At 39.5% G+C, this 27,730-nt stretch overlaps 1 protein-coding gene across 2 annotated transcripts in view; it reads left to right on the top strand.

Annotated features, from left to right (window-relative positions):
• Positions 1-27,730, top strand: part of SLC25A13 (solute carrier family 25 member 13) — a 196,309-nt gene that overhangs the window by 78,129 nt on the left and 90,450 nt on the right. The gene's annotated exons all lie outside the window — the stretch shown is intronic.

The following is a 27,730-nucleotide window of genomic DNA, read 5'->3' as shown; positions in this document are numbered from 1 at the left end:
ACCTTTTAAGTATTTCCTCAGTCCAGTAACTCTATCAACATCTTAATACTAGTTATTTTTGTATGGACATAGTAAGAGGTACATTGAGGCTTGTAGGGCGGCTCTCCTGTGAACATCTTGCCACAGACTCAGACTACAGAGCTCAGGCAAGATTAATCTTTCCTAACCCTAGCAGGTCCGAATCTAATTATTACTTTTTGGATCATGACAGCATTTGTCCATGACCAAGCTCTTAACTTACAGTTAAGCATTATGGCACTTTTTCCAAGCCCATGTCAATGCCAGGGTAGCACATAGCTTACCGCTTGTCCTGGTTTCATCCAGTCTCTCATCAGGACCCTGCTTTTGGCATCACTAGAAAGTAAATACAGCTGAGGCTTAGGTGAGAGAACAGATGCCCAGGAGGAAAATTTCACAGAGTCACATTACAAAAGCATAGCGTATATTGTCTTCTTGTGTCCATACTAAAAGGACATTGCTCTGAATAAACTATGCAAAGGACTCAGGGAGAAGAGAAAAACAATATTTACAAGTCAACAGAGTACAAAGAAAGAAGTTACAAATAAACACAGGAATAAGAGCACTGTGATGGGAGCAACCCAATAAACCTAAACTACCTGAGGCTATGAAGGAAGGACAAAACAGTGTTACCCTACACAGGACCCCATAATGGTCCTCTGAACATCTTTAGGAGTAACCCCTAAACACAAAGTCAGGAGTAACCCTTGAGTACCACCAAATATGACTCCAAAACAAAAATAAATAAATAAATAAATAAATGAGAAAATAAATTATGGAGTAGAGAAGGGGGAAAATAACAATGGTAGGGGGAAAGTAAATGCACCTGAGTTTAAAGGATGATGCTAAGGGCCAGAGCAATAGTACAGCAGGTACGGCATTTGCCTTACATGAGGCAGACCTGGGTTAGATCCCTGGCATCCCAAATGGTCCCCTGAGAAATGCCGGGACTAATTCTTGAGTGCAGAGCCAGGAGTAACCCCTGAGCATCGCCAGGTGTGACCCCAAAAGGAAAATAATAAAAATAAATAATTTTATTTATTTTTTAAAAAACTTATGCACAGCAGGATGGCCTTAGAATAGCTTTCTGCTGATGCGGGAAGAAAAATAGTCTAAAGTAAATTAATGAGTAGAGTGTTATTAGAAGGACATTACTCTGAATAAACTGTGCAACGGACTTAAGGAGAAGAGAAAGACAATATTTACAAGTCAACAGCACAAGGAAAGAAGTTACAAATTTAAAGAGGAATGGGAGCACTGTAATGGTGCAACCCAATAAACCTAAACTACCTGAGGCTATGCAGGAAGAACAAAACAATGTTATCCTATACCCTGGCACCCCATATGGTTTCCCCAAGTACTGCTTGGAGTGATACCTGAGTTCAGAGCCAGTAGTAACCCCTGAGCATTGTCAGGTGTGTTATCCCCTCTTCTTCTTCGCCCCCCCTTGCCCCGACACACACATAGAAAAATGTAACAAACCACAGAGTATGTCTTTTATATGTTTATAAGCAGCACTTGATGTTTACTTAGGATTAAACTGAGAGATGATAGATGCATATTTATAGATCAAGTAGCAACCAAAACAGCTATGGAATTTCAGAGTGGCAGCTGACTTTAGAGGCAGGGGCTCATTTCCACGTATACTTAGGAGGCCTGGATGCCCCTTCAGCTAATTCTCAGTGAATCTTCCTGGGTAGCTCAGTCCAAGGGCTCAGTGCTCCTTGGGCCCTGAGGTGCTAGCAGTTACCTGGGCCACCTTGGCAGTGCATAGGAGTCTCCTAGGTCATACATCGGAGTGCCTGGGTATCTTCTGGACTCCAACTCGGGGACCCTGTTGTGCCAGGCTTCAAACTGGTGATTGAACTGACTTTGGCTGCAATGTGCCTTCACTCTGGTGCTGTCTCACATGCCCCTGATTGTAGCATTTTTTTTGTCAGATAAGGAAGAGTTACCGAATATACAAGCTGTCTTTTCCCAAAGAACAAATTTGTGTATTTCTGAACTAATTTCTGAACTAATACGATGAAGGGGTGACAGCCTCTGGAGTGTTTTGACAGCAAGTACCTTTGTACGAAACTGATAAGCTTTTCCAGGAAACGCACAATGGGGGTGAAATCATTCTTTGAAAGAAATGGCATGGACCAGGAGCGATTGTACAGTGGGTAGGTGTTTGCCTTGCACGCGGCCGACCTGGGCTTAATTCCCAGCATTCCGTATGGTCCCCTGAGCACCGCCAGGAGTAATTCCTGAGTGCAGAGCCAGGAGTCATCCTTGAGCATTGTCAGGTATGACCTGAAAAGCCAAAAAACAAACAAGCAAAAAAAAAATGGCGTTGGGCCAAATTAACAGTATAGCAGGTAGGTGTATGCTTTGCATGCTGCCAACCCAGGTTCAATCCCTGGCACCCTATATGGTACCTCGAGCTGACAAGTGATTCCTGAGGTAGAGCCAGGGTTAAGCCCTGAGAACCTCTGCCTATGTCCCCCAAACAAATAAACAACAACAACAAAAATGATGTTATGCAGAATCGGGCTGAACCAGTCTCCTAAACCCAGGGTATTAAGACAGTTCCTCTCGTTATCTGGCTTTTTGAGATGAGTAATGGCACTGTTACCTCTGATTGCTCCCTCAGCTCCTTGTCTGCCCTTGGTCTTCCTGAAGCTTGTCTTCCTGCAGATACCCCTTTGGTAGGCAGGTGGTAAGGTGGTGATTGGGCAGCACTCCTGCTGCCCTTTCATCTCCCAGACTGGCACAGCCAGCCGTGACCATAGGACGTATGGTATTCACCAGGGCAGTAGTTCATCCTGGAGAGGCCTGAATGAACTTGTCTTTTGTTCTTGTGTTTGACTCAGAGGAGAGCAGTTACTTACTTTTGAGCCCTGTCTGTATATTGGGTTTCCACAGAAGGGTTTATGTGTAGTTGTCCTTCCATGACTGAACTCAGTCAGCATCAGTGTCTGTCGACAGACAGTGCTCCTGTGTCCATTAATGCCGGTTCTGCTACACCCGCAACCAGAAATCAAACGAAATGTTGGGCGAGTGATCCGCTGTCACATTTCAGTGATGCCTTGCTCTGTTTTCTCTGAGACTTTGTTTATGTTTACAGTATTTTGTGTCTGGATCACTCCCTATGTTTGCTGCAATGAAAAGATCTTGATTAGACCAATTTTGTTCCTTTGAGACCTAGTTTATTCTTCTATTTCGTTGGAGGGAAAATTTACCTTTAATGTTCTTGCTTTCACCATGTTTACCTATGTAGACATATCCAATATTTGTAACTGCAGTTTCTGTTTGTAACAGATACACAATAGGATAGCGCATAAGGGGAAAGATCTAATAATTTATAATTCTGTATGTTCAGAAAAAATATTTTCATAGTGGATTCATTTGCATTTTTCTATTTTACGTGATTTGTAAACCTTTCTAAAGCACATAATTATGTGTTGCCTAAGGATGTTTGAGTTAACAAAGGACTTCCTAGATGACAGTGATGCCAGTAGGCAATAGATATTAGCTTAGGTATAAAGTAAGTACTTAGGTGGTAACCTAGGTTTGTGTCATTACACTGAATCACAGTAGTTTTCAACCTTTGGATTGCAGAAATTTCTTCCAAGTTCAAGAAAAAAATATACTGCCTTTTTACTAGTACACCCTGTCATTGATGAAAATCAAACATAGAAATGGAATGGATATTTTTCTCTCTGAAATAACACTGATACTAAACTTTCCAGCGAATAAGAAGCAGGAAAGTTGTGCTAATACTATTTGGATTAAATTTTTGCTTTCTCCAAAATTTAAGACTTCTATTATTAGCATTTTGTTGCTCTGTTTTTGGTTAAGTTGAAATCACTACCAAATTTTCATTTTATAATAATATATTTAAAAATTAGTATACAATTGCAGCTCTCAGTACTGATATTTATTCTTAGTAAACTGTTTCTCCCATTTTCACTGGAGTGTAGGTTTTAGGTTTTTTTGTTTTCGTTTTTTTTTTGCTTTTTTAGTCACACCCGGAGATGCACAGGGGTTACTCCTGGCTCATGCACTAAGGAATTACTCCTGGCGGTGCTCAGGGGACCATATGGGATGTGGGAATCGAACCCTGGTCGGCCGCATGCAAGGCAAACCCGCTACCCGCTGTGCTATTGCTCCAGCCCTGTGGTCTGTAGGTTTTTAAAGTTTAAAAAAAAAATCAGTGTACTATCATAGTCATATGGGTGTTCCTTTTTTCTTTGCCATATAATAGTCCACAATTTTGCTCATTCTACTCGTACACTTCTAGTATAGGTTCCTATAAATCAAAAGCAGATTCGAAAGAGAATGCTTTGAACAGCCCTTTATATGTTGGTAATTGTGTGTGTGTGTATGTGTGTGTGTGTGTATATATATATATATGTATATGCATTTCTAGAAGTACTTTATCTTTATAAATGTGCATATTTAGATTCAGTAGATGTAATTTCAAATCATTTTCCTAATTTTGTTTACTGTTTATTCTCACATCTTCAGTACATATACTATCTTTCATAATAGGTAATATCAGTTATTTTTATTTTAATTATGGCCTTAGCCTGCATTTCCTTGGTTAATTATGGGCTGATCATTTGTAATAGGTAGTATCATTTATTTTAATTTACTTATGCTCTTAATCTACATTTGGGTTACTTATGGGCTGTCTAACTTGAAAAAAAAATTATTGCCCATTTGAGTATTTCTCTGTAGTAGTAAATAAGGTCTTTGTGGATTATTCTCCTTATTCTATGACATGTCTATCTTACACTAAATTATATGACTTGTGCTTTCACTTGCAGAGTAGTCTTAATAAACCAGGTTCTTAATTTCAATATACAAAACATCAGAATTTTTCTTATGCATAGTATACTTTGATTCCTGCTTAAAAATTCTTGCCAGTCCCGAACATGTTTGCCACTCAATGCCTCTTTTGCAGACCACAACACCCAAAAGGAGAGAGAGAACACAGGGGATTGCCCTGCCACAGAGACGGGGGGATGGGGGGATGGGGGTGGGAGGGATATTATCCATGGTGGTGGAAAATGGGCACTGGTGGAGGGATGGGTATCTGATCATTGTATAATTGAAACCAAAGCACAAAAAATTGTAAATCTACAACTTTAAAAAAAATAAAATAAAATAAAGGGGAAAAAAAAATAAATAATGTGGAGGGATATTATCCCTGGTGGTGGAAAATGGGCACTGGTGGAGGGATGGGTATCTGATCATTGTATAATTGAAACCAAAGCACAAAAAATTGTAAATCTACAACTTTAAAAAAAAATAAAATAAAATAAAGGGAAAAAAAAAAATTCTTGCCAGTCCCAAGGTCATTAAAATATTCTCTTATATTCTCTTCCAGTTTTGCTTCCTATTTAAGTTTATCTGGACTGTATTGTTTGCTTGTTTATCTTTGCATGTTGTATGTAGAAGACTGAGAACACTCACCATTTCTTTTGTGTATTTTGTTCACATTGCTTCATTTACTGGAAGAATCACTTTTATTGCCCTCCTATGACACTACTATCATATTACTAGTTTAGGTTGGCTTCTTAAGTCCTTTTATAATTATGTCTGTTATGAAATCAATGCTATACTATCTTTATTGCTGCAGCTTTATTGTAGTCAATCTTTTTATCTGATAAATCCTTCACTTTATTCCTCTTTATGATGATATTAGTTAATCTTGGCACTTTGTTATCAGAACAGTTTTAGAATATGTTGATAATTTTCATAAAAACTCTACTGGTATTTTGAATACTATTACAGTGGATATTTATTTCAAGTGTTTTTATATACCTCTATGTGTATAAATATGAATCTTTTATTTTTATTTGATTTACTTTTTTTGTTTCAGTCCTTACACTTTCTCTCTGATTCATCCAGAAGGTTTTTAATAGTATCAAAGTTCATTTAGTGATATTTGTTCACTTTATCGTTAGAAAAATCTGAGTTGGTCAAGACTATAAATATTGAAAAGGAAAGTATTATCTAAGTTACTCATCATGTGCAGGTACTAGTACACGTCTAACTCTGTATGATAAGAATCGACACCAAACTTCTCAGGAGGAAGGGGGTAGGAAATGAGCTATATTAAGCTAAATTAAGTTCTAAGTTGGAGAGTAAATATTCATTGTGAAGTTTGTGAATATTTTAATAGATTTATGCTATATCAACATGTTGAATATAAAATCCCAGTAGAAAGTTTAATTTGCTGTGAATTTGAACGTCACTGACATCAAGTTTTGGTTAATATAGAGGGAGTAATGTGCCAAAGAGTCTAATCATGATAGAGGACATGCAGTGTAAGAGGGGAAAGGAAAAATTTGATTTATTGATTTTCCAATCACTGAAATAAAAGAAAGAACTAAGTAAAGTAAGTAAAAGTAAAGGCCCTCCCGTTGATCATCGATTTGCTCGAGCGGGCCCAGTAATGTCTCCTTTGGAGACTTTGTTGTTACTGTGTCTGGCATATCAAATACTCTCGGTAGCTTGCCGGCCTCTCCGAGAGGGGCGGAGGAATCGAACTCGGGTCGGCCATGTTGGCTGCGTGCAAGGCAAATGCTCTACCGCTATGCTATCGCTCCAGCCCTAAAAGAACTAACGACTAAAATAACATCTCTGTTATGTAAGGGAATACTTAGTAAAGCTTCAGTTTATAGAATATAAGATTTTTTTTTTAATGTATCACCTTGAGATACGGAGTTACAGAGTTGTTCATGGTCAGGTTTCAGTTTCAGTCATACAGTTTCAGCACCCATCCCTCTACCAGTGCACGTTTCCTGCCACCAGTGTTCCCAGTTTCCCTCCTGCCACCTTCCCCCAACCTATCAATCTATCTCTATGGCAGGCACTTTCCTTTTCTCTCTCTCTGTCTCTCTCTGTCTCTCTGCCTCTCTGCCTCTCTCTCTCTCTGTTAACTCTTTTCTTTTTTTAACTTAGATTTTTCTTTTTAGTAAAATGCTGTTGGTTTTATATTTTTAAACTTTTCCCTTTTTCTTTTCCTTTCCTTTTTGGTGCTGCTGTTGATAATAGGGGCTTGCAAACACTCCTGGTTCATTTGGTTGTGATAACACTTGGACAGAGCTGAACATGAGGCGGTGAAGGTTGCACATTAATTAGATAGCAGAACTTGCACACATGGCCCTGGTGTTTGTCAGGGTCACACTCCTTTGAGCTGGGAGGCTTGCACACATAAACAGTGCTCATGCACATTGTGGTTGCAGCGCGCCAGGGTTCTCACATGTGTTCACCAGGTGTCACGTACTGCAGTACTCACACTGCTTTTATGTATTGGGGCGGAAGGGGGTGCACCTCCAGCAATGCTCAGGGTCTGCTCCTGACTCTGTGCTCAAGAGTGACTCCTAGTGCTGCTCAGTACATGGTGGAGCTCCGAACTGAATGGGGGTCGGTGGGATGCAAGGTAGACACCTAACCCCTGTACTATCCGTCTGGCCCTCACCTTTTATTTGTTAGTTGCTATGCTCATACACACTTGGCTCTCATGATGCTAGGAATGACCTATGGTTCTGGAGATTATGGGCAGCAGAACAAAAGTACTCATGTGTAGCATCGGGAATTTTCCTTGCAGACTCCTGCTTGCAGGGCAGGTACTTTAACCTTTGGGTCATCGCCCAGCCTCCATTTTCATTTCGGAAGAGGTTTTTTGTTTTTTTTTTTAATGTTAAAATAGGAGCAGCAAGCTTTTTCTGTAAAATTCCAGTTAGTAATCTTTCAGCTCTGTTCCAGCAAAACTTTACAAAAACTCCTAATGGGCCAGAGGACTGTAGTTTGCTGACCCCCTTCCTCCAAGGTGACTGAAAGGATCAGGGATAAGTTGGTGATGTAGAAGGCACTTGATAGACTGAATGTGTTATAGTGACAAGTGAGTTTTGCTGTGATTTCTCAAACAAGGATCGTTTTCTTGATATGTACTATGGTTTGGAAGATTGTGGTTATTAGTTTCAACAATTTGTTAATGAATTCTGAAAATTCATAGAAATGAAAATGAATGTGAGGGGATGGAATTAAAAGTCAAAGTTATAAGTTATTTGTACTTCATTGTTACTAAATTTCATTCATTTTATCTCTTTCAAGTCAGTATAGATAGTCAAGATATCTTTATTGTGGGTAGTTCCAGTCTGTCTAGATGATATGACAGGCCCTTCTTCACATCACCAAAAACACTATGTGAGTCCAACAGTTACACTGATAACTTTCCCCTTCCTTCCATTTTTCTTTCTTTCTTCCTTCTCACTTCTTTCTTGATTTCTTTCTTTGTTTCTTTCTGCCTGCATTCCTTCCTTCCTTCCTTCCTTCCTTCCTTCCTTCCTTCCTTCCTTCCTTCCTTCTTTTTTTTGGGTTCTTTCCCTTTTAAAAGTGAGCAGTGGAAACTTAGAAATGTTTTCTTTTGGGGTGCTGTCACCCTTGTGTGGAGAGGTTACATTATGGGAAGATGTGGGCTGACCTACTGCAAAGTGTGGCCAGCGATGTGGCCTGAACCATGAGGAAAAGCCCTCATCTGGGACTGGACCTGAAAAAATAAGCACAGCCTGTTCTGAAATGGTGCTGTGCTGCTTCCCTGGTTCATTGGTGATTGCTGGAAAAATCCTTTTGCCTCAGTAATGAGCATTTTACATAGTCTTATTTAGCCTCAACAATTCTCTGAGTTGGTAAATTTTCCCCTTTGAAATAAATATGTATCAAGGAATTCATGAAAAATTGTACTTTTGGGTATGTATCTCTCAAAAAAAAATTGAAAACAGGAACTCAGACAGTGGTATGCCTGTGTGTTTAGTAGAATTACTCACAGTAGCTAAAAGGTGGGAATGACTCAGGAATCTGTAGATTCATGAGTGGATAAAGAAAATGTGGTCTATGCACACAAAGATATATTGCTTAGCCTTAGAGTAGAAAATAGGGGTGTGGGGAATGTGATTCACTGGTAAAATGCACGTCTTACATGCAGAAGACTTGGGTTCGATCCCCAGTACTACAAAAAAACACATTAATAAAAGGAAGGGCCTTCTTGTAAATTGTAACGTGGATGAACCTGGGGCATATTATGCAAAGCGGAAACATGTGCTAAGTCCAACTTTCCATAACTAGTTACAGTCAGTGGGAGGGACATAGCTTTGGATCTTGTTAGGCCTGATTCACTTCAATGATATGGGCCTGGGGCTGCTTAAATCTACAGTCCTTATACTGACTGTGAATGTCATGCTGGTGGCATTATAGAGTGGATTTCAGCTACCAGGACTCTCACCGATGCCCTTCTGTAGAAACATCCCATTGGTACTCTAAAACTCTTGGCTTCTCATTCACGGTTTGCCTGAGTTACGGAGTAGCGCTCTTATCAAACTGCATATGTCTTGGAGCTCTGGTGGTGGGTGTGGTGAGCAACACAGCAAATAAGTAGCAATGATAATACTGCTACTATCTAAAAAAAAAGATTCATTTTTTTTTTATTTTTAAGAAAGTTATAAAAAATAGAAAGCTTAGGGGCACTGGTAGAGGGTCTGGATTTTGGTGATGGAGGTGCAGTAACTTTTTAATTAGTTACTAAAAAAGGTAAAGGTAAAGGCCCTCCCGTTGATCGTCGATTTGCTCGAGCGGGCCCAGTAACGTCTCCATTGGAGACTTTGTTGTTACTGTGTCTGGCATATCCAATACTCTCGGTAGCTTGCCGGGCTCTCCGAGAGGGGCGGAGGAATCGAACTCGGGTCGGCCATGTTGGCTGCTTGTAAGGCAAACGCCCTACCCGCTGTGCTATCGCTCCAGCCCACTGTGTCTGGCATATCGAATACTCTCGGTAGCTTGCCGGGCTCTCCAAGAGGGGCGGAGGAATCGAACTCGGGTTGGCCATGTTGGCCGCTTGTAAGGCGAATGCCCTACCCACTGTACTATCGCTCCTTAAAGCCTAAACATTGATCCCATTGTAACCTTGTGGCCAAAATTACAATCAAGTAAAATTTAGGAAAACAAATATCGATGAATAATCATGCTTAATATGTGATAGCATATTTTAATTCCGCTTGGGCAGCCCAAAGAACATTTCTCCCATCTTTACTTGTTATGGATGGTATAAGACAAGAATTTGACAGTGGGCCCTGGTGGATTTGTGCTGTGGAGTTTCACTCCTAATTCCCATTGCAGTAAGTGAACAGTTTCAAAGTGGGAGTTTGTGGTGCTCAGGGAGCTCTGGTCATGATAAAATACAGGGACAGAGTAGGCTGCCATAAAAATAAATAGATTCAGAGCCAGATCCCTTTGAGTCAGTGAGCATCTGACTACCCCATGGCTTTTGATTGGGTTAGACTTTTTTTTTTTTTGGGCAGGGGATCACACTTGGCGATGCTCAGGGGTTACTCCTGGCTCTGCACTCAGGAAGCACTCCTGGCGGTGCTCAAGGGACCATATGGGATGCTGGGAATCGAACCTGGGTCAGCCACATGCAAGGCAAATGCCCTACCCGTTGTACTATTGCTCTAGCCCCAACTCTTTTTTGGGGGGGGGGGTTGGGTCACAGCCAACATTGCACAGGGGTTACTCCTGACTCTGCGCTCAGGAATTACTTCTGGTGATGCTTGGGGGACCATATGGGATGCTGGATGCTGGGATTCGAGCCCGGGTTGGCCACATGCAAGGCAAATGCCCTACCCTCTGTGCTGTCACTCCAGCCCCAGGTTATACCTTTTTTTTGTTTGCCAGAGAAGATTTCACGTCTTTACCAAGCACCTCTTCTGTGTAAAGGCCTGTGCTAGGTAGTGTCTGCATCGAAAGGCAGTATAAGATTATCTTCTTTTATGTATATGCATAAAACTGTTTTAGACACCGTGATTTACAGTACTGATAATGGCAGGGTTTAGTGCAGAAAACATTCCAATACCACATCCTCTGTCAGTGCTATTGGCTTCCCTCTATCATCTGAAAGAGGTGAAGGAATTGTTGGTTGTAGAGATGTGTTGCAGGAATGAAGGACGGTCCCAGTCTGTCTAGGTTCTAAGACTGAAGTGAGCTTGGCGTAGGCATATTAAAGGAACAGCAAGAAGAGGACCCAGGTCAACTGAGGAGGGGGAATATGAGAAGGTCAGAAAAGTAACAGATTCAATCAGGAAGGACAAGTATGGGACTTTTATTTATTTTTTTCTTATTCTTTTTAAAAAAATTTTAAATTTTTATTAGTGAGACACCATGATGTACAGTTGTAGACTTACAAATTTTTGTGCTTGGGTTTCAATTATACAATGATCAAATACCCATCCCTCCCCCAGTGAAGTATGGGACTTTTAGACCCTGATGATAAGTGAGTCAGGAACTACTGGAGGATTTATTTACTTATTTTAACATAAAAGTGCCATGATCTGGTTCTATATTAATGGTGCCATTCTGGATGCTGTATTGAGAATAGACCATTGGCCAGAAAATTCTCAAAAGTCACTATTTAAGTAATTCAGTCATGAGATCACAGTGGCTTGGACCAGAGTGAGATACAGGGTAGTAGGGTAGTGTAGGTCTTCTATCTGAAGATCTGAATGTGCAGGGTTCTCTGATAGATCATGATGGAGTCTCATTATGTTGACAGGAAAAATTGCAAAGCCTTTGGTCAAATCAACTGAGTGAGTAGAGTTCGGTCAAGATGGGAGGACAACAGACTTGAAGGAGGTGATCAGGCAGTAAGAGCTCACCTTCTGATTTGTTGGTTGGTGCCAATCAGATATCAAAATGGAGGAGTCAAATAGGTACTTAATTATATAAGTGTGGAATTTGGGAGATAAAAATTTGGTAGCTATCAGCAACTATATGGCATTTGAAACTATTAAACTACATGAGATAAAAAATAAAAGATGTAAACCCCCCCTCCTTTTTTTTGCCACATCCAGTAGTGCTCAGGAATCACTTCTGGCAGGCTCAAGGGACCATATGGGATTCAGGGGATCAGACCCAGTTGGCTGCTTGCAAGTGAAGCACCCTAATGGCTGTGCCCCCTCTCTTGCCCCAGAGAGGCATTACTCTTGAACGCTTCCTGTCTTACATGATTGAAGAGGCAGCATCAAGATGACGGAAATATCTGACTCATCAGAGAGTTTATATTTTAGGGAGTGAGGCAGCAAATATATAATATAATCACAAGGCATGCTGTGTATAATGTACAGGCATGTGCAATGGGTAGAAGGAGTGAAGGAGATTACAGCTGACCCCAGAAGGTGTCTGAGCAATTGTGGCAAACACTGAGGTAAAGTGCTATGGGCAATATGACAGGAAAGTTTGGAGCTGTGGGTCCAAAGGTGTAGTCATTCTGGGTGTGCGACAACACCATAAGACACAGAGGTCATGGGATTGGAACAGTAGTTCGTTTTTCTGTCTGTACCAAAGGATCATTCCCAAGAATTGATCTCATCCTGATAGTCTCTGGGGGACAAGAGATCAAAGAAAAGGAAGGAGGACGAACCAGGCAGGTGCTGCAGATTGTTCTGCTCCAGAGCTGTGTGTTTTCACGTCATCTCCAGAGAAATTTACTTATTTATTTATTTATTTATTTATTTATGGCTTGAGACTTGTTGATCACTTGTTATGGACCTGCACCCATGCACTATTGTTGTTCTTCATTTTTTCTAATGAAGAATGACCTTTGGGAGTTTAATCCTTTCATGAATTTAGAGCCAGTGTGTCTGCCTGACGAAGGCCCACGTGTTACCAGTTGTGCCCTACTGCCTCCCTCTGGTGGTGGGGATGCTGTGGCATTGGCCTTTTCACCTGAGCGAGCCCTTTAGAGGTTTCAGTTTGTGTTTGATGGTACAGGGAAGATAATCTTTTTTCTTTTCTTTTATCTTTTCTAAGAGGTAAAGAAGAAGCCAGTGCATTAGTTAAGATTTTGCTAATGGAAAATAATTATAAGGAAGAATATATCTGAATTAGAGTTCTTAGGATAAGTACATAGAAGGCAGTCCTGTGTGTCTGTGCTATTAATGATGGCCAGGCAATTTGTTGAAATGCACTTGACACAGGCTTTATTCCAAAGAGTTGTATCTTCTGATGTGAGCAGAATTCTGGGTAGAGGAGAGAATCGTGGGGTAGTAGAGGAGGTGGGGGACTGGTCTTTGTACAGGCTAAAGGTAGTGAGTGAGTCCTTCGACTGTGCTATGTCAACACTAGACATGGACGCGGGGGAGTGGTATGTGATGGAGCAGTCACCATAGGCTTCCTGTGGGATTCTTGGGTGGAGGGACTCAGGAGCTAGATGATGTTCGGAAAACAAGAGTTTTGTGGCATCAATTGGAATGAAAGAGAGCAAAATTGAGGTAGCCATGACCACAATATAGGCTTTCTCAGACCCTCTGTGAAACAGCCAAACAGTCACTGCATTTTTTAAGTAGAGAAACTCTATCATGGTTTGACAAGATTTTGCTGGCCTCTTCTAGGCTGGTGCAGACACACTGTGGAAAGTAGTTTCCCAAACATTTTCATTTCTTCGACTTTCTTATTTTAATGATATCAGAAAAACAAAGAATTTTTGCTACTAGGTTTTGGAAAGTATGTGTGTTTAATGATAACTGTTCATCTGAACTAATTGGTTTCACACTTTCTGGTGATTTATTTCTTCATGGTGCTAATTTGTGATCCACTGTTTGTTTACATTTCTTTAGTTTCTTTAGGTTATAGCGTTAATGATCATGTTCAATGGAAGTGGACTTTAATTATCTAGTCTAGTAAGAGCTGCTGGTTTACGAAGAGTCACAGTCAGGTCCCTGAGAAGTACTTTTTAGGCTGCATTTTAACGTTTCATTTGGGGCCAGAGTCTTGAGGCTAAGTACATAGGACAGCTATGCATACTGACCCCAGTTTGGTTCTCTGCTCCACATTTGATCCCTTGAGCACTGCCAGAAGCCACCTCTGAGCCCAACTGGGTGTTTCCCAACCCTCTCAAACAAATATATATTTATTTGCATAATTCCCATGCATGTTTCTCTCCCTTTGAAATATTTTTTTCAGTGAAAAAAATTTTGCGAAGTATGTTTTTAAATGTAGTTTTAAAGCTGGTATGTGAACATAAGCACCCAATTTCATAATCTAAGTGGTGGTGCTATGTGTGGGGGGAGTTGGGCAGTAATAGAGGAGATGGCTGCATTGTATAATTGGATTTTTAAAGGAAAGCATCTAAACTCTGGGGTTTGGGGCAAGCGTCAGGAATGGTCCTAATTTTTAGTACTATGTCTAAATGTGACCTAACTAAAGATAGGAATTTGCTTTTTTTTTTTTTTATAATGGGGTACTTGAATCCAGTGGACATCATAATAGTTGAGACTTTTCCAGCATTGCGGTTACATGCTTCAAATGTAGGAAATGGTTCCATATTGGAGTACATTTACTTGTTTACTGATCAATTTATTCAGTCGCCCTGTAGTCCAGAAGAAACTAGTCCAGTCTTGGTCTTCTACTGGGAGCCTCTTGTCCTTTAATCTTCACTGCTGTGTATCTTAAGTTTAGGTATGTTCAAGTTGTATTTCCTGCTTATGCTAGTAAAGACTATATAAAAAAGGATCCTTCTCATAGTCATAAAGCTTGAATTTATTCATTTGCTATATACTGAGATCTGCAGGAGGAAAAATGTAGTTTTATCAAACTTTTGAGTAGGAAGGACCTTTTGTGTGTGACCTGAGAATAAACTCCACAGAAATGATGAAATGAATTCTGATGATCTTCTGTGGTTAATGTGGCATGTGGAGGGTCACATTCTGCATTCACAGTTAGGTTTCAGGCAGGATACCTGCTGTGCTAAAGGTGAATCTGGTATCTGCTGATGCAAGTTGATCTGGTATCTAGTATCAGGGATGGCATATCTGTACGTACAGAAAATATGTCGAAGCAGTCTGTTTAGTCAGTTTGATTCAGGTTTAGAAAATGATGAATTAAAGTATGGAAGCAAGAAGTTTTGCATCTAAATTTAATGTCAAATATAAAAGGCTGGAGGTAAGTACCCCAAATTAATATTTACTATAAAGGGCTAGATGAATATCAGTATTGGACTCTAGAGGAAGACAGAACTTTTAACTGTGAAGTTCTAAGCTCACTGGATAAAATGACCACTTCTTATCATTTTTATTGAGATGCTTAAGAAACTGAGTATTCAAATCGATGCAATGTACAGAGGATAGGACACTTACCTTGCATGTAGGCCTACCAGGGTTCAACCCCAGGCATCCCATATGGTCCCCTGAACCTCATCCCCCAGCCACCCCACTAAATGAAATCTTCAAAAAGATGAACTGAGGGTTGAAAATAGGAGTCAGAAGGAATATTATTTAGGAGAAAGTTCTGTTTTATTGATTCTGGCATTTCACAAAAATAATGCCTTATTTTGGTACCATAAATGCATTTTCCTAGAGTAAAAAGGTAAAGGTAAAGGCCCTCCCGTTGATCGTTGATTTGCTTGAGCGGGCCCAGTAACGTCTCCATTGGAGACTTTGTTGTTACTGTGTCTGGCATATCGAATACTCTCAGTAGCTTGCCAGGCTCTCCGAGACGGGCGGAAGAATCGAACTCGGGTCGCCACGTGTAAGGCGAACGCCCTACCCGCTGTGCTATCGCTCCAGCCCTTCCTAGAGTAGTTTTTATTTTTTTGTTAATTTTTTGGTAAGAGGCTTTACTGGAGTTGTTCAAGGACTACTGCTAGTATGGTGCTCAGAGGGCCATTTGATGCTGGGAACTGAACCCTAGCCTCCTACATGCAAAGCATCCACTCAACCCTTGTCTCTCTGGTCCCTTGTAGGAGATTTTATTGTATTGTATTTGGGAACAAAAGTATATTTTTTTCTGCAGTTACAATTTCAGTTGAGAATGAGATTCTGATTAAGAAGTGTGTGTGTGTGTATGTGTGTGTGTGTGTGTGTGTGTGTGTGTGTGTGTGTGGACGTGCGCGCGCGTGCACACGCAATTAGCCCCTCCCCCCCACCCTCACAACCTCTTCCCATCTCCATTCATTGGTGATATTCTTGAAGTGGCTGAGATTTGCACACGTGCCTGGTTGTAGTGCTTGAACATTGTTTGCTGTGGTCTCCTCTAGGGCTTGAACACTTGGCTGTAGGGTGAAAGAAGACCTTTGCTATGACAGATTATGGTTACGATGCTCACTGGAGGTCAGAACTGGCTCACTTAGATGTGTGCAGAAGCTGTACAGGTCATTGTTCTATCATATTCCTCGTTGTGGTACTTACTTGTCAGTGGTTTCATCCCCTATCATGGTGCTTACATATAACTGGCTGTAGTGTGACTGGAAATCATTTGTGGCACCAGAGATCACAGATGGCATAGTACTAGGCCCAGACAGCAGGGCCACTCAGATAGTGCTGGGGTTTGAAGTCATCAGGAGACACTTTCACAGTATACATCAGCCCCTACACTGATGCCTCTGGGCCCAGGGTGTTTTGAAAGTAAGTAACATAAACATTAATAAGAATTGTGGCATGACTTTGCTCTGAGTGTCTCTTGTCTAAGACCCTAGAGACTGCTCAGAAGCTATTTCAGTTCATTGGGTCAAAAATCCACTATTTACGAAAAGCTAAATACAGATTTGCACGATTGACCATAATGGCTTCAATTTTGAAAGATAGTAGTATCAGAGAGCACTTCCAGTTGGTAGGATAATTTAAGAATCGTCCATGCTCAGATGGCTAAAATATTGTACGTTTTGCTATTTTATCACTCCATTTTAAAGATGGGGTGGAGGTGGGAGGATGGGGGGTTAGCACGAAGCAGGCGCAGGCCTGTTGAGAAAGTGTAAGAATGTCAATTGGAGAGTAAATCACAATAGCCATGTGAAGCCACTCCTTAGTTAACTACTGTCTGTCTGAATGTGTGCCATTCCCTGGAAAACTATCAGTGTGGAGAGACCTCACTGGGGGTGTCAGACCTTGGGTGGGGGCTGGGGAGAAGCAGGGGGAAGGGGAAAGAGAAATTCTGAGTTGGAAAGAAGATTGTAGAGAACAGAAAACTAACTGTAAATCCTTATGGAGCACTGGAAAAAGTTGACTATTTTAAACTGTGCTGCTCATTTTAAAAATAGTAAAATTATACCATTATTCTTCCAGTATAAGAGAGAGAGATAAAAATACAGATTTTCTAAATTGGAAAATTTGCTGTAATCTTGTTGCTAATGACTGATTTCTTCCAACAGTTGCAAGGCAGTTTTTGCTCTGATAGGTTGATAAAGGAAACAAAATCAAGAACATATTGGAAGTTCTCAGAGAAAATTACAGTTTAGGTATATGTTGGGGGTGGATAGTTAGACATTTTAATTGAAATAAAACAGTTTTATACTAATATAGGATCATTGTGGGTGTACATTTGTAGTACATCTGCTCTTGAAGCATTTAAGTAGGGTTAAATGTATGTTAATGCTTTTGCAAGAAAATTATTTTTGATAACATCTGTCTAAGGAAACTAGCTTAGGAAATTGGTTTTTTAAACAATATAGATATTACACTTGCATTTAGAGAATGAATTAAGATTCTTTGTAGTGCTTTAAGAATTTCAAAGAGTTGGGTTTTTTTGGTTGTGTTCTGTAGTAGTGATGAAAGTTAACAATAATTAACACAGCATGATTAAAGCAAGTTTACATATCTGGATAGTAACCACAGCCAGGTAATGTGCCTCCAGACACCATTTTAGCTAACCTACTTTTGCAATTATGTGTCTGCTGGTGATTTATTCTATCCAACTGAAAAGAACCTTTTCTTGCAGAGAGATTGAAAACATCTCAGTGGGCCTTGTGCTGTTGGTTTGGAGAGTGTATGTGATAGATTCGTATCTAATGCTAAATATCTGCTGTCCTTTGACCTTTTTGTTATTGTTAAACCAACACATCATGATGATTTAGTAGTCAATGTTGGGGATTTATAGAATGGGAAGGATTCTTATAAATAAGGCTGCCCCATTCTCATTGTATGAGTTTGGGGTTATTTGTCATGACTGTGGATTCTCTGGCTCCATCTCAAACCTACTGAATTAAAATCTTTGGGTGTGGGGCTTGGGAATGTGTTTGGAACATGCTCTCCCAGGAAACCTGGCTCACACAGCAGTTGAACAATGACTGGCACAATTTATAGCTTTCCTTCATAGGTAAGGAAGCAGCCTAGAGAAAGGGAAAGTATGCTGGTTCCTCGGATCCAGTGTTAGAATCCACTTAGCTGAAGAACTGCCATGACAGGCTCTGAATGACCTAGGCCTCTTCTAGGAACAAGAAAAGCAGAATAAAACAGATGCTTTTGTTAAAGATTACATCCCTGGAATGAGATTAGGTCTCTGGAGTGTAGCTGTCAGGGAGTGGGCCGGATGTGGGCCAAAATAGCAACAAAAAATATGTGTATTCTATAGGTAATAGAAATTTGTTGAGTAATGTTTACTTGCCAAAATGAAAGTATAAGAACTTGTTGCTCAAGGCCCTAGTGCTCAAGGCCCTTGTTGAAACCCCCTGCGCCTGCGCCGGGTGATTACTTGAACCCCAGCTAGCTGGAACAATAAACCTTGCTAGGTGATTTGCATTATCGGCTCTGTTCTCTGTCCTTGAGAGACTCCAGATTCTAACACCAGAAGTGTCTTTGGGCATGTTTCTTTCTGGGATTCTACTTGGTCTCATGTTCGGGTAGTGGCCTGCTGAACTCCCAAGAGTTTTAAATGCACCCTAAGTTTTACAGGTATCAGCACTAGATGTACCTTCAAAATAATACTCAGCTCAACTTGCCTGTATTTGTGATTTGGGGGAAGAGAATTTATTCACTCAACCTGTATGTTCAAAGTACTGATAATAAAAGTTTACAGGGACTTATAAAAAACTCAGTTTTAATCAGGAGAGCTATGAGCGTGTGTGAAGTGCTTATTTTGCACTTTATTTTAATGGCACCCATTTTCTCCTGAAACTTTCCTTGAGCAAGTCCAAACTGTAGCTAGAATATTTCTTTCCTCTTCAGATGCTTCATTGTGATTAATGGAAAAGGGCACTTCTCAGAAGGGTTTGAAATGGCAACCTTGATCTCATGTTCAGGTAGAGATAGGTCTGCATCCACTTACTCCATTATGTTATTTAACTTACACATTCAACAATTTGTCTTTTGCTCCCTGCTTAAAAGACAATCGTCATATAAGCTGTTGTTAACCATATCAGCAGGGTGGAATATTATTTCCCCTAGAGCCAAACCACAACTTTCTTTAAGGATTTAGCGCACGTTAGAAAAAGCACCCGGTGGAGTGGTTCAGCAATAAAGTGTTACTTGTTCAAGGACTGTCCTTTTTCCTCTGAGAGGAATTACTTTGGGGGTTAATAGAAACATCCTTTTTGTGTTTATTGTATTAATGGCATTTTTAGGATCCATGAGAGATAGTATGGTTCAGTGTTTGAAATAATGTAGCTTGATGAACCTTTTTTTAGTTTAATGGGAAACTCGTTTTCATTGATTTGCAGCTTCAAAAAGTGAATATTTTAGAAATTAAAGTGCATTAATTTATTCTGTATAGAAACAAAAACATTGAAAGTTAAAATTTGCATAAGTGAAGACCTTGATGATTTGAGATTATAGTGCAGTGAAGGTTAAGGAATAAGAGCCCATAGAATTTGTAAAAACAAATTCAGTCTAACCACTTAATGGCATGTGCAAGTAATTTGCCAATTAAATATTTCTGGTATCTGAAAAACCTTCCCAGTAAAGAGTGGAGGTTCTTAATCTTTCTTAATTTTATACTTTCAAAAACATAATAGAAAATTACTTAGTTTTCCATCACTTTTCATTCAAAATTTTAGTATTTGAGCTAAGAAAAAGATAGATTTTAAATATTTGAGGAAAATTATTGCTTTTTGTGGAATGTATAAAGTATGATATTTCTGAATCATACTGTGCCTGATTTTTCTTTGTATCATTTGTAAATATTTGATGCACGGATAGCAATTTTAATTATAATTATGGCTTTAGATTTTGGAATTTTGCCACTTTCATGGTCACAGAGTATGTTTAGAACACTCTCCTGGGTTTACTTAGCTCCAGAATAACACTCTAAAATAGATATTTTATTCCCATTTTATAGATTGAGAGTTGAGTCCAAGAAGTAAATATCTCTAATGAAGCCTCATTGCTAAGAGGCTTTTACTAGCTCTACATTAGAAAAAAAAACCCATTAGCTTTATTGAGATATACTTTGTTCACTTACTGCAGTTCAGTAGCTTTTTGTATATTCAGAACAGTTCTATAATTGTCACATTCAGTTTGGGGGCAATTTTCATCACCTCAGCAAGTAATCCTATACTTTAGCAATCCTCCCCCTCCTATCTTTTTACTCTATTCTACCCTGTTACCTGCAGCCCTTGGCATTCTCTAATCTACTTTCTGTCTCTATGAATTTGCCTGATATTTCAAATATTGGAATCATGCAATATATAGTCTTTTGTGACTGGCTTCTTATAATACTGTTTTCAGACTTTATCTGTATTGTTGCTTATATCAGTACTGTTTTCCTTTTTGATGAATAAATTTAAAGAGATCTTGTCTGACCCATCTTTTAAAGATCTCCACTGTTAGACTATAATTCTAAATATTTTAGTTTTAACATTGGTTTGCCATTTCTCCTCCGACCTTTCTCCTCCACAGCAAGGACCTTAGGTTTACTGAGTAAATGCTCATCACAAGGCTTCCAAAGCACTCCCATTTCTTTAACTTCTCCTTTGTTTTCTGCTTCCCCTGTCTGTTAATCACTCATTTCCACTTGTAAAGTCAAACTCTTCAGAGATCTCTGGATATGTATTTTTAAGTGAAATATCTTCTCTTTTCCTTATATCCTTGGCATAGTTTACTTTAGAGCAATGCCATTTTTGTATAGACACAGGAAGACAGTTATGCTGTGATTTTGTAACAGGAGTTAATTGACTCTGAATAACTTCTGGGCATCTGTCATATTTACTTGACTTAAGCCTCGGTTGCCCTTAGTTCCTAGCACCCCAAAAGCCGAATCCTGATGAAGGGACTAGATGGAACCAGGGCAAGCTGTGAGCTACCCTGGCATCAAAACCGGACAGGACAAGCACCATAATACTAATTATAAGTTAAGATCAGAGTCATGGACAAATTCTTTCATGATCCAAAGAGAAACAACTGGACAAGAACCCTGCTAGGGTTAGGAAAAAACTCTCTGGCACTGAACTATCCCAGCACTGTAGTGTGGGATCTATAGCGAGATGTCCCAGGAGAGCCACCCTATAAGCTTAATATATCTCTTACTGTGTCCATGCAAAATGATTAATATTATTAAGAAGTAAGTAAATCTAAGATGATTGTTTATTGACTAAGGAAAAGAGAAGTATGTCTTTAGATAAAAATACACGTCTTTGACCTCCTGGCAGGAGATTTTTGTCTTACAAGAACTTCCCTGGAAGGAAGGACTTTACATATGTTGATTGTGCTACCTCATCTGTGTGTAATTGCTACCCCCAGCCATTGGAGATTGTTCTTTATAACTGATCTATGGGAGTGGGCTGGGAGAATGGATATGGGAAGAGAGTGAGACTGGAAGGAGGCAGAGGAAGAATAAATGGCAATTAATCACCAACCAGCCTGGCCCCCGTTTTCTCCTTCTTTCCTCCATTGCCATCAGCCATCCAGGGTGGGACAATGGCCTAACCACCGATCTGGTGGGAGACAGAGCCTGCTTCGTCTTTATATTTTGTGATTATACACTCCACTTTTTCCACTATAGTCATAGTCTGTGGAATTTACTCATCTGGTGACATTTGCTGATTGTGTTTTTGAGGTTTTTAGGAAAGAAACGATTGCCATTTTATAATTATCTGTGATTTTTTTTTAAAAAAGCCAACAGCCTCCCTCCTTCCCTCCCCCTCCCTCCCTCCCTCCCTCCCTCTCTCCCTCCCTCCCTCCCTTCCTTCCTCCCTCACCTCGTCACACACTCAGAAAAGTAGTTTGTTTAAAGAAATTCACATAGAGATATGTAACAGGAGAGAAAAGAAAATATCTCTGTTCAGAAGAGAATATAGGTTTCTCCAAAGTTACAGAGTTGTATCTCTTAAAAGGAGAAAAAAAAAATATTAACCCAATGTGAAAGTAGAGTGAGTGTCTTTTAGTGTGATGGTGAAAATTTCATGGACTCATTGTGACTTGGATTCATAGATACTTTTTCCTGTTCATGAATTTATAGGAGACTGCAGAGACAAACATTTCATAAACCGCTTTATGGTTTATCAGAATAGGATGAGATGTTTTTGGAGAAAAATGTGTTAATTTTTCAGAAAGGTGAAATTTAATTTTTTAAAGAGCTGGGTAGTCACAAAATGAATAGGTGAGAGAGAGAAAGAGAGACGGAGAGACAGAGAGGGACAGAAGGAAAGTGCCTGCCAGAGAGCCATAGAGGTAGGCTGGGGTAGAGGTGGCAGGAAGGAAACTGGGGTCATTGGTGGTAAGAAATGTACACTGGTGGAGGGATGATTGTTGGATCATTGTTTGACTGAAACCTGATCATGAACAACTTTGTAACTATGTATCTGATGGTGACTCAATTAAAAAAATAAAAATTTAGAAATAAATAGGAATATTGGTGGCTTTCCTTTTTACCAAAATCTTCCTTTCCTCTGTATATAATAGTTTTTTTGTTCAATTAGAATAATTTAAAAATCCCAGACGATAAGCCTCTGTTGGTCACTTAGGAAAGAGAATGAAAAGTATTCCCTTTTGTTCTCTCTCTCTCTGTCTCTCTCTTACTCTCTCTCTCTCTCTCTCTCTCTCTCTCCTTTTGGGTGTTGTAGTGTGTAATAGAGATATTAAGTGGCCATCATGCCCTGCCACAGAGGCGGGGTGGGGTGGAGGGGATGGGGTGGGGGTGGTGGGAGGGATGCTGGGACCATTGGTGGTGGAAAATGGGCACTAGTGGAGGGATGGGTACTTGATCATTGTAGGACTAAAACGCAAGCACGGAAGTTAGTAAGTCTGTAACTGTACTTCGCGGCAATTCACTAATGAAAATTTTTTTAAAAAGTATTGTTAAAATATATATTAAACAAGTAAAGTGAAAAAAAGTAAACTGTAGAAATTGTAGTAAATGATACAAAAAGAAAAATGTAAATCTTTTTGGAAGTCTCAGAACAAACTGTTCTTTTATAGTTTTCATAGCAAACTTTTCTTCACTGCAAATGTAGCATGAGCTTCTTTTAGAGTTTAAAAATAATCATATTTTCTGCTGGCAGGTGATGTGAATAACTGTGTCTGCCTAGAGCAGGATCTAGTATGTCTCTGTGACCCAGGTGGCTTTGCTCCAAAGTGCTTTGATTATATCCTTATTCACTTCAAAAGAAAATGAACCTTTTATGAGCACTGTAGATATAACTCATACAGAAGAGTCTGTGTTTTGTGTGTGAGACCCTGGGTTCAATCCCTAGTACAAGAAAAAAAGGAAAAAAAGAAATGAATCTTTCTCTATGCTATTGCTCTCTTAAAAACACCCTCACAGATATAGGGAAGTAAATGGTTGACAGGCTCTTCAGGGCCAATGTCAAATTTTATCTTTTCCAGAAAGCCTTTTTCTTCTACTTCTGTGTTTTAATCCTTCCTGAGACTTCTGCTTCCTTGTCATGAAACTCCTACAGGTTAGCCTTTAATAAAATCTATTGTTTAGATCTGTTATTTAATTATTGTTTGTGAATTAAGATTGAATACAGGACCATGTCTTCTCCCATTCTTTTGCCTCTCACACGAGCTTATGGCCAGCTCATAACTGTGCTTTTTAGATAATAGCTAATGGCTAAGGCTGGCAACTATCATCGTTAGATTATTAGATTGTATGTTGGAGTTGCTGAGAATTGACACAGGGTAAGCATTTATATACTCTCCAACTCCAGGGAATGCCAGTCACACAAGGCCATGAACTGAATTTCATCTACCAGATACACATTGTTGTGGCTCCACATGTCTTGACTCATCCTCAGATGCTTTCCTACATTTTCTTTTTCATATGTTTGTTTGTATCCATAGAAAGTTAAGGATTGATTGAGTCGAACCTGTCCATGTCTCTTAAGGACATTGTTTTTCAAAATGAATTTGGATCTTTGTATCAGAAAAACCTGAAATGCTGATTCAGCTACATTCTTGTTGTTATTGTTGTTGTTGTAGTAGTACATCTGCTATTTTTAAAATTTTTTTAAAAAATTTTATTTTTTTAATGAATCACCATAAGGTACAGTTACAGACTTACACACTTTCGGGCTTGCGTTTCAGTCATACAGTGATCGAGTACCCCTCCCCCCACCAGTGCCCATTCTCCACCACCAATGTACCCAGTCCCTTTTACTTTCTTCCCTTTAGGGTGTTATGGTTTGCAGTGCAAGTATTAAATGGCCATCATGTTTGGTCTGTAGTCTACTTTCAGCACACATCTCCCAGTAGATGTGGAGCTGGAGACTTTAATAAACTAGAATGATGATTCCTATGCACTTCACTAAAATGTTAGGAAATGATTATTGAAAATGGCTTTTTAGAAAGGTGGAGACTTTAGTGAATCACCTGCTAAAACATCTATTCTAAACCTTTTCTCAGTCATTTAATGTCAACCGTTACCTAGTTTGCTCTCTGCCCCACCACCTTGCCAACCACAGTGAGAAAAATAGATCTGAAAAAACAGGAACTTTGCTGCCAAGCTAATCCTAATCTACATGGAAAGAAAAGTTTTTTAGTAAATCACTGTCACTATCACTGCCCTCCCATTGTTCATCAATTTGCTCAAGTGGGCCGAGTAACGTCTCCATTGTGAGACTTGTTGTTACTGTGTTTGGAATATCGAATACATCACGGGTAGCTTGCCAGGCTTTACTGTGCAGGTGAGATACTCTCAGTAGCTTGCCGGGCTCTCGTTAATGCATACCTATGCCAAGAAATCTTTTAAAAATACGAATAGGTTGATCATTCTCAATATCTCAGATCAAAAAGATTTGCAATTTTTTTGGTTATATCTTAGGGTTTACATATAGCTCTTTGGAAAATCTAAATTTCAAAGCTTCAGACAAGCATTTTGATAAAAGAGACAAGTCTACAGAGAAGAGAAAAATGCTTTAGACAAAGAGTTCAAAGTTCATGACTCTGAATTTAATGTAGAGCTCTGAAAAGCAGTAAAAGGTTAGTTTAATTATAGGAAAAATAAGAATGTTAGTTGGGTGAAATAGGCACATGTTAGATTCATTCACTGAGTTTTGAATGACTTTTATAAACTATTCAAATACTAAAATGGCTGCATGCCTTAGCTTTATATGCCAAACAATATTTACGTGTTGCCTCCTATTACTTTTAATGGGACCTTGAAGGAGAGGTCAAGAAAAGGACTTCTTTTTTGACAGTTATCCTGCAATTATTATATTAAAACTTTATTTCACCAGAGTTCTTGGCAGAAAGAAATCCTTATTTCACCAGAGTGCTTGGCAGAAAAAAATGACCCAAAAGCTGTTTTGCTTATTATCTCTCTAAAATTTTACTATTGTAAAACTTTATGGTGCAAAAAAAGTTGTTGTTAATTGAACATCACTTCTCATTATGTGTGTGTGTGTATGTATATATATATATATATATTCATGCACACATATTGTTTTAGACCAGTAGATGCTTTTGTTGAATCTCCGTTGTAACTACTTCATCCAGAGGCATAGGAAATTTAGACTGAGGCACTTTGGATGATCTAGGATATTATCTGTTAGACCACTAAAGGGCTCACACATACAGTTAAAACTCAACATCTGGCATAAAATGTCCCTAAGGAATTTTAGCTACTTTTAATAGAATTTGAACCCAGGTTAATTCCACTTTCAGTTTGGTATTTCTCAAGTTTGAGATTGAGAAGAAAACTTTAATGTGGTTGCATTCTGCTTTGATCATTTCATTAATGACTTACCTTACCCCCCACCTTCTCAGTTCCTCTAGGAACATGAACTTTGTTTTTCTTCTGAATCCCAATTCTTGATTTGCTTCATTTGTTCTTCCTGTATCTTTTAACATTTCCCCCTAGAAGTAGAGAGATGCAGAATAAATTCAGTCTTTCATTACAACACTAAAGAAGTTAAATGTTATGCTCTTAAACTTTTTTTATTGCCCTCATCAAGGCCAACCTGAGGTTTTCTGCTCCCTTTTATGAAATTAGTGCCCAGCATAATTCTGGTATTTACCGTCTTTTCTGTATAAGCACACACCCCACATTACAGTGATGTGAGATTACTGTTTCTTCATGACAAGACTTAAAATTTTCTGGAAATATTAAAAGAGCTTATGGGTGTGGTGAGGGCAGAAATAGGAACTTTGAGGGAAACAGTGGAAATATATGCCCAAATTTTTGGCACCTATTAGAGGACTTAAGAATTTGCTTTTTTCTTTCTTTAAATAGGTGTTGGGGACAGGGAAATCCAATGTCTTGGGCACTGTTTACTTATAAATATGACCAGGCTTGATAGATATATTTAGATATGCTGACCAGGTCAGAATTTATTGACCTATTACTAATTATTTTCTCTACCCTCTGAATCAGATGTTCCTAAACTTTTTTGGCCTATCACCTCCTCTTCAGCATCACTCTCCAAATCTACCTTAGTTTTTCTGGAGGGGCCTTATCTAAGAGTACTCAGGGCTATTCCTGGTTCTGCTGAGGGACCATATGTAGTGCCTGAGATTTGAACCAGAAAAGCAAGAAATCTGCATGAAAAGCAAATGTCTTAAGCCTGTACTATCCATCCCCCCACCCCCGAATCTGCCCCCTCCAGTCTACCATTTTTAAAATGACTAAACAGAATACACCCACAGTTGCATCTAAAACTGCACCCCCCCCCCGCCAGTGCCTGCCTTCCTCATCCCCCCCATCTCTGCATACACACACACACACACACACACACACACACACACACACACACACACACACTGTTTCAGTTTTCGTTAGTGGGTGATAACATCTACTTTTGGAAACACTTCAGTCTAAAAAAGCAGACAATTTTGTTGTGAGGAGATGAGTAATGACCAAAAGCCTGAAGCTTGAGACAAGTAATGTTTTCCATGTTATTTTTCCTAGGAATCCTCTTTTGGTTTTGTAGTTGAGAGTAAAACAAGGTGAAGAATTAATAGTAGTAAGACAGCAGGAAAAGGATTATAATGCATGAACTGTGCTTCTGAAAAGCAGGTCTGTTTCTTCAAGCGCAGGGTATTGTGACATTTGAATGGGAGAGATCTATGCTCACCCACCTAAAACAGGGAGGTAGGCTTCTCAAGCACAGGGTAATAACCAAAAGGCTTTTCAACCTTTCATCTTGGGGCAAATTGTGATGTAGAGCCTGTTTTGGCACTTTAACCACAGGAGACAGCTAGGGGGAGCAAAAAAATCTTTAGAATTTGAAAAGCCTTGTGGCTGGAGCTATAGTACAGTGGGTAGGGCACTTGCCTTGTATGCTGCTGACCCAGGTGCAGTCCCCAGCATCCCACATGGTCTCCCAAGCATGACCAGGAGTAATTCCTGAGTGCAGAGCCAGGAGTAAACCCTGAGCATTGTCAGGTATGGCATAAAGATCACTGTATCACTGTATCACTGTCCTCCCATTGTTCATTGATATGCTCAGGCGGCCCAGTAATGTCTCCATTGTGAGACTTCTTGTTACTGTGTTTGGTATATCGAATATGTCACGGGTAGCTTG

The sequence above is a fragment of the Sorex fumeus genome, unplaced genomic scaffold (assembly GCF_029834395.1).
Source record: "Sorex fumeus unplaced genomic scaffold, SorFum_2.1 ptg000037l, whole genome shotgun sequence".
NCBI lineage: Eukaryota > Metazoa > Chordata > Mammalia > Eulipotyphla > Soricidae > Sorex > Sorex fumeus.
This window is presented reverse-complemented; position numbering and strand designations above follow the sequence as displayed.